Consider the following 8,832-nt stretch of genomic DNA (forward strand, 5'->3'; position numbering starts at 1 on the left):
AAAGCTGGAAGTGGGATGTGAAAAGAAGGACAAGACAGTCCAAGGAACAGTGTTTGGATTATCTCAAAGAGTGTAGAGAAAACAATTATAAATCCTATTTTATAAATTTCATAGCAGACCTGAAGCTTGACTCCTTATTGTTCATTTAGGAAATGCTACTATTCGCTGGTAGTGAGCTCTTGTGAATATGTGTGTTCTTCTGAACAACAGCAAAACTAATTACTTAATATGGAGATTTTGAATGTTAAAATCAAGTAATGCATTTTTCCCAATTTTAGAGATAGCATGGACATGAAAATAAAAATGTTAACCAAGGGGCGCCTGGGTGGCTCTGTCAGTTAAGCATCTGACTTCAGCTTAGGTCATGATCTCACGGTTCATGGTTTTGAGCCCTGCATTGGGCTCTTTGCTGCCTGCTTCGGATTCTGTGTCTCTTTTTCTCTGCCCTCCCCTGCTCACGCTCTGTCTCTCTTTCTCTCTCAAAAATAAATAAACATTTAAAAAAGTGTTAACCGAAATGATACTTTGAGAAATGATTGGGTATTTTTAATCCGAAATCAAAAAGAATTTAGGAAATTCTTATTATGGTATTTAAATAAATGCATGCTATTGTTGAATTGTAAAGAAAGTAGAGTCATCGTCACCATGATATAAATTAACCCAATGAAATTGAAATTAAGACAAACATAAAAATAGTGGAAAGATACTGAATCATATGGCAAGATATACATATAACCTTTAGAGACTAACAAATGCTTTCTTCATTTGGAATCTAAAAATTAAATGTCACACTTGACTATTAAAAAGAAACATAGGTTTATTCTGATATAATTTTTTAACAAACACACAAATCACATACACCATTTCTGTTATTTGATTCCTACTTTCAACTCTCTGGATTGTGTTGCATATGTAGCACTAGCATGATTCAGTTAATTGGTTCGAATCGGCCCTGGCTTCTGCTCTTTAATTGTCTGTGCCTCCATGATTAGTGTTCCTTCTCTATTAGTCTGTCATTCGGGAACTCAAGATTTGTGTATCATGAAGTGATGATAACATAAAGAAAGTTTCAAATACAAGAAGATTCTACAGAAATTAAAATGTTACGTTTAAGTCCTGTTTTCTTCATTCTCACGAGGAAGGGTACTTTACAATAAACATTTTTGCATTTGCTGCTTTGTCCGATACAGACAAAAACAGACCGCATAAGCTATTTTCTCCTGAGCGTATGATTAATGAATTATCCCCTTATCCCCTAATTGCCATATAGGGAATGGAGTTGCTTGTGGGAGATTAATAAAAAAATCCTTGAGTGAACAGTTAGTATGGCCTGTCTAATATTTTGTGTGAGTTAGTTTCCAAACATGCAATTACCAGCCACGGAACACTACCGCACAGAACTAAGAAAAGAAGATACACTCAGGAGGCATTTTCCTTATCTGGCATGCAAGTAATTGTTTTTGTGTGGGCAATAACAATTTGATGTTGATTGAAGGTTCTCCTTTTTCTTCCTGATTAAAGGTGCTCATTTCCTTTTCTTTTTCATGAGGCTCAAATCAGAACATGATTATGCAAAGGAATATCTAACAAGCCAACAGGTAAATGAGTATCTTCTCCATATTCTCAAAAAAAAAAAAAAATCACAACTACCGATGGCAAAAAGAGAACATAATGGAGAGAGGGTTGGACCAGGAATTATAATATGGAGGTTCCTTAACTGACCTTCCACTAAGCTCTTTAAGCATCAAACTGTCCAAGTTGGAATGTCACTTAGAAGTCACGTAGTCCAACTTTCATTCGATAGAGGAATTCTTTAAAATATCGCCAAAGGAGGCTTTTCAATCTGGCTCACATCTTGGGAGCTCATCCCCCATAACACAGCCCACTTAAATGAAACAAGTAAAAACTATTCCCCTTTTACTTTTATAATGACTCCTGGTTCTGCCCCTTTAGATTCACATGGAACAAATCAAAACTCTTTAGCAATTGCTGAGCCTTCAAATATTTATAAATAACTTTCACAATAACTTGAATTCTCTTTTAAATGTGAAACTCGAAACTTTAGAATCGTATACAAGTCTCCAGATGTGATCTTTCCTTTAACTGTTACTTCTTTTTCTTTCAGTATTTTATTTAATTACTTTAGAACTCATTAATTTCAATCACTGACTAACTCGGTAGATTTTTTTTTTCAAATGAATTCCATTGAGTCTAGGTCTGCTACACTGTTGTTGAAAAGGTGTGCACCAGGCACCTGGGTGGCTCAGTGGGTTAAGCATCCAACTGTTAATTTCAGCTCAGGTCATGACCTCATGGTCTGTGGTTTCCAACCCCGAGTGGGGCTCCACAAAGACAGTGTGGAGCTTGCTTGGGACTCTCTCTCTCTCTCTCTCTCTCTCTCTCTCTTTACCTCTCCCCTGTTCACTCTCTCTTTCAAAAATAAATAAATAAACTTAAAAATTTTTTCTATTAAAAAAAAGTAAAGAAAAAAGAAAGGAAAGGAAAGGAAAGGAAAGGAAAGGAAAGGAAAGGAAAAGAAAAGAAGAAAAGAAAAGAAAGGAAAAGGAAAGGAAAGGAAAGAAAAGGAATGGAGTGCACCAAGATTGGCGTGTTTGCTAAGAAAGGTGACCCAAATTACATTATGCCAGGCATTGAGGCTTTTCAAAGCAGTTGCCACAGTTTGAGATCTTTAGTGTTCAACTTGGCATATTGAGAAAAACAATATTTTCAGTGCCACACAGTAGGTTGCACTCACATGTTTATTAAGTTCCAAAGGTTGATATAACATACGAAGCCATTTTCTGCATGTCCAGTGAATCATACAGTTTTTTTGAAGAAATTTTAAAAAACTAGACTATGGCCACCTTCTAATGAAGTCACCTACTTTACTGGTATTTTGAAATCAAGAGCAGTAGAGTAGATCTCAGATAATCAGTTCACGAGCTTAGGTTTAGAGGACAGGTTGGAGGGAAGTTCTGACAGCTATTTCATCCAAGTCGATGAGAAGTCTAGTGAGCTATCCCTGCTCAGTAATAGAGTTTCTCTTCCAGGTTAATAAGATTATTCTGTGTCCTGGCTGCAGGGGCTCTCTCCTGTGTGAAGCAGTGGGTACACACCACCAACTTTTGCCTCTTTAAACCCCACTGATGGGCCACTGGGTGGGCCAGTCGGTTGAGCATTGGACTTTGGCGACTCAGGTCACGATCTCCTGATTGGTGAATTTCAGTCCCACATTAGGCTCTCTGCTGTCAGTGCGTCGTCCTTTCAGATCCCCAGTCCCCCACCCTCTCTGCCCTTCCCTGCTTGCGAGCTCTGTCCCCAAAATAAATAAATATTTAAAAGAAATAAATAAGTAAACCCCGCTAATGATAGCATTGCTGTTTTCAGACTTTTTTCCCCCTATTAAATAAATTAGGTCTTTTTTCTTTTTTTTTTTTTAAAGAATTTTAGCTTTTACTGTAATATTGATTTATTAGTCAAGCTCTTAGACTTCTTAGAATGATATCCTTTTTCTTCCTGATCATATCTCTGTAGTTATCTGTTTTAATTAAAATTCAAGATTTAATATGTGTCAGTACTTATTTCCATCTTCTTATTTCAACCTCAGGTCCCATAGTGAGGTTTTTGTCATCCAGGGCAGTAGTGGATGACAGATTTGTGCACTATTCATAATTTCAAGCATATCCTCTAAACTCTAGGTCAGTGTCATCTATGAACTACACCTTTTTCTTTTTCTTTTTCTTTTTCTTTTTTTTTTTTTTATGTTGTGATCATGGGCCAACCACTTAATCTGAGGGATTCAATTTTCAAATCTATTCAGGGAACACAGTAATTTGAATCATTTTAACTATAATTCTCTGTTGTGGAGTCTTCTCTGTTTGGATAAATGTGCAGTTGCACTTAGAACAATGAGAGAAGATGGAGCTTCCTGTCCATTAGCCAGATTTGCTCTAATTCAAGAAGTGATACTAGAAAATACAAAAAACACAACCTGGGCAGACTTTCTAAACATGTCACCAAACAAAGAGTAATATGAAGGAAAAAGGAACATTTTAGATAAGAAGGTGAAATTACAAAGACTGGAGAAATCAGAGCTGAGACAAAGACTAAGAGTGGAGAGAAGGATGTGAATCCTGGCATCATTTCCTGAGCTGTCCTTTAAAGGATTCTTTAGCTACAGATGGCATATACCCTGATGGCTTTAAGTGATAATCTTAGACTTGACACTAATCCTTTTTTGGGGGCCCTCACCTCTGAATGTTAATTTTTCCCCTCTATTTTTAAAAACTGTTTATTTTTTTATTTTGAGAGAGAGAGAGAGAAAAAGAGAGCACGAGTAGGGGAGGGGCAGAGAGAGAGAGGGAGAGACCGAGAATCCCAAGAAGGCTCCACGTTGCCAGAGCAGAGCCTGATATGGGGCTCAAATGCACTGAGCTGAAGTCAGACGCTTAACCTACTGAGCCACCCAAGCACCCCTCTTCTCTAATTAAAAAAAATTTAAATGTTTATTTATTTTTTGATAGAGAGAGACAGCGTATGAGCAGGGGAAAGGAAGACACACACACACACACACACACACACACACACAGAATCCAAAGCAGTCTCCAGGCTCTGAGCTGACAGGAGAGAGCTTGACATGGAACCAAACCCATGAACCATGAGATCATGACCTGAGCTTAAGTCAGACACTTAACGACTGAACCACCCAGGCACCCCTACCCATCTCATTTTTTTTTAAGACAAGTATGTCCCTACATATTCTTTGGTTAAAAGAGGGATGCCTGAAAATTTATTATAATCAGTGAGGCACACACCAGAGATGAAGGTGGTATTGCTTAACTCAACTACATCACTTACTATCCATTTTATTTTCTTAATCTTGAATTGGATTTGCATGTTTTCAGTGGCTTAGACATGGCAGAGAGCAGTGTATGATGGAGGAGAATTGAAGTCCTAAGGTCATACAGCAAGTATATTTTACAGTTCAGAAAAGTTGAGTTCCTCTGCCCTTCGTTATGCATAGATAATTTATATGAATGTGAAACAGAACCAGGAAATGCTTCCCATTTGTTTTCCCTTGCCTGGGGTATTGATAAATACCCTCTATGAGCTGACCCTTGGCAATCTGGAATGTGGCTTAAAGTTCTCCCAGAGTAACTAGTAGTTTCCTCAGGTATTATCTTTCTGCTGAGTATCATTTTGAGAGAGAAGTAGCTAAGATACAAACCATAGTTACAGTGAAAATAAATGTACTGAGTTATAAAGTCTTCCTGGGGATGAGGTAGACCAGGTCCATCTGCCTTATGGATAACATTACAGAAGTGTCTTCAAATAACTGGTTGATATATTCCATGATGGTCCATTCACCTCTGGGTGAGTTTGTTGACAAGTATAGGCAAACTGACAGAGATGTGAAAAACAAAAGCAAAAACAAAATATATCCACCAACCGATTCTGAGAAACAGAAGAGAGACTCTGATGCATCATCATATCACTTGAGATTTGAGGATGTCAAAGAGTTCAAACACAAGGAAGGTGGCGGTAAGTGACTATTGTGAGAGGGGATTGAAAGACAGCTGTTGTCAGAATGTAATGCCTACGTCCATGTGAAGGAAATATGCTGGAGTTAGAAATCTAAGTGGAGAAAGAAGTCACAAGAGCTTTGGTAATGCAACACTTCCTGTGTGTGAACACTGGCAATAGAAGATACTACCTATTTTTAGACTTACCAAATGCTATATCAATAAAGGCTTTACCTATTCCATTCTACAGTCTGAATGGGTGAAGCAGCATGTCGGGCAACCTGTTAGCACAGATAAAATTTCTGGTCTGATTATAGAGTTGCCAGTTTCAATAACAGAACATGAATGAATTCTGGGCTTCATGGGGCCTTCCCCTCTTGGAGTTGTCCCTGACCACTCCTTAGGCTTGATTATTTCTCTTAGTTGCAGTTGTGTCTTGAATTAGAAAATTTCCTAGGATTAGCTACTTATGTGGACTAAGACATTGACTGGGGCAAAATTAAGAGTCAGGGGTAAGATGAACCCTGCCATCTGGGTCCTAGCTATTGTTAGTGATGACAGAGGAATCTAGAAGTTGGTAGATCATAACCACTCAACAGAGAAAAAGAGGAAACAAGAATTCTATACAGATAAGAGAGGTTAAGGTTATTCTTAAGGCTAATGTGGCAAAAAATAACTCTTGAGGTATTATCTGAATCTCTCCCTCCTGTTCTTCCCATTTCTCCAATTCTAGTAGATAGTCAGCTCTGTATTCATATATCAGAGAAGGAATGTCAGGGATAATAGAAAAAAGTTTAGATTTTGCCCAGTTTTGGTTTTATGTCATAATGAGGTGAGAGGGAAGAGAAAAAAGGGGATAAGCAAGTTAAATAGTCCTTAGAGATAAGGCTAGAAGTGATGGGCCATATAGACAACATCTTGGTAAATGATCTTTTTTGAACAGTCTTGTTTCAGTTGTCAAACCCATTGGGAAATGGAAACATCATTTGCTACTGTTCACCTTGTGGCTAGACCTATATTAGCTGCTCTTGTCATAGGTACCTGATGAAATCTTCCCTTGCTCAGCATCGAGCTCTCAGATTTATGTCCACCCAGCAGGAGTGGGCCAATCTATATCTCTTCATTAAATGAAGTTGTCTCTTGCCCCTGTCTAGTTTATCTCTTGTAGAATTTTCCCATAATCTCAATTTGAGAAGCCATCCATAAACCCTTGTCACTTGGCAGGACTGTTGGAAGGAGAAGGTAGCACATCTATATTTAGTGAGGGCTGAAATCAGCCTGTGGTCAGACAATAACTAGATACAAAAATTCTACTTTATAGTGATAATGTCATTTACTTAGAGAGGAGGAAGAATAGATTGAGGAGATGACAATGTTGTCTATTTTAAGCATTGAGTTTGAGATGCATCAGAACTTCTAAGTAGAGATAGACAATAAGCAATTGGATGAATGCATTGAAATCTTACCACAGTCTATGGTTTGGAGATGTATATTTAGAATTTAACATCTCTTTAAGTTATTTCTGAAGAAAGTTGAATATGGATATCTGTCTAGGATACACAGTGAATAGAGAAGAGAATAGAGAAATAGAGAATAGTGAATAGAGAAAAGAATCAAAGTGTTGGGAACACAGACCTTTATGTAGGAGATAATGGTGTCACACTAACAAAAAAGGATATGTGTCATGTGTCAAATACCAGGGCAGTGGGACAACGCCACCAAGCGTTCAGTGAATTTTGAAACCAATCATTGACCTTAGTGTTCGATGTTTTTGGAAGAACATGGTATGCATGTTTGATGGCTCTAAGCTGTAGCATGAGCAAGGAAGTGGAGACCATCTTGTTTTAAAAAGCAAGGATAATCATAGGTATATAGTTAGTATACATAAAGGAAGTAAAACGAAAATTTGTATTTTAATAATTAAACTTCTCTTTTTCTTAAATTTTCTTTTTTTAACATGTATTTATTTTTGAGAGAGAGAGAGAGAGAGAGAGAGAGAGAGAGCTGAGAAGGGACAGAGAGAGAGGAAGACACAGAATCTGAAGCATACTTCAGGCTCTGAGTTGTCAGCACAGAGCCCGATGTGGGGCTTGAGATCATAACCTGAGCTGAAGTCAGATGCTTAAGCAACTGAGCCATCCAGGCATCCCTATCATTAAAATTTTCAATATGAGCAGTTCTTGGGGGGGTATTTCTATGTTGAGACAGAAAAACCAGTGAAGAGGGAGAGTTTGAAAATGCATGTGAGATAGTATAAACCATATAATGCAAACCAGGTTACCTTGCAAAATGAATTTATGTGTGTATCTGTGGGCTTGCATGAAGTCTCTCTCTCTCTCTCTCTCTCTCTCTCTCTCTCTCACTTTCTCTCTCACTTTCTCTCTCTCTCTCTCTCTCTCTCTCTCTCTCTCTCAAGCTTTTATAGGGATCAAAAACTCTGGCAGGTGAACTATTGCTCAGGTGACTTGTCCTCTCAAAGGTGCATTAACCATTGATGCCACTAGAATACCACTGGCCCTGCAGTGGATGCTGTGGATCTATAGATTCCTAAATAGTTTGTTTATGTGTGTCCTCAGATGCCAAAACTTAGGAGAATCTTATTCACCTGTGAAGTTATTGACTATTATTTAGTCAGTGATCTTTCAAAACAGAGCTGTAAACAGGCTTTGCAATAACAACTCCATTTTAAAATCATGTCCCCAAAAGACCTCAAGTGCAGGGATAGAAATGTGTAACCACAGATCTCCTAAACTCTTTTCTATTCTATTGTGTCAGTTTACAGTTACTGGTAATGTTATATGCAAGTAAAACTATGATGCCCTATTTTCTTCGTTGCCAAATCTGAACTACAATTTAGCCTGACAAATGGGCAAAGGTTTCCAGGTACCACACGGCTGGTATCTGTGTATTGGAATATGATGAACCCATATTGTTTTTAAATCCATGGAGGTGCTCGTCAAAGGTGCCTCTGCGAATTTTGCCGTGAAAGTCTGGAAATCACAGGCAGTATTACTCAGTTCATTTATGAACAAATGTGGGATAGCAGACTGCAGATTCTAGAGAAGGTATTAATGAATCATCCCCCAATGATCTTCCAACGACCCATAGGACTTCAAAATGAATCATATGACCTATTTTTTTAATTAAAAAATGCATTTTAAATGAATTATTTATGAACAAGTACAGCTGTAACCTTGATAATATTAAACTGTTCTGGGCTGTTGAAAGGTATCTCATAGCAGTGACTATTCATAGTCAAACATGCAGAATGTATTAATGTAGTCGGTGAAAAATATGAAGTGGTCTCTGA

This window comes from Panthera leo, chromosome B2 (genome assembly GCF_018350215.1).
Source record: "Panthera leo isolate Ple1 chromosome B2, P.leo_Ple1_pat1.1, whole genome shotgun sequence".
Taxonomy (NCBI): domain Eukaryota; kingdom Metazoa; phylum Chordata; class Mammalia; order Carnivora; family Felidae; genus Panthera; species Panthera leo.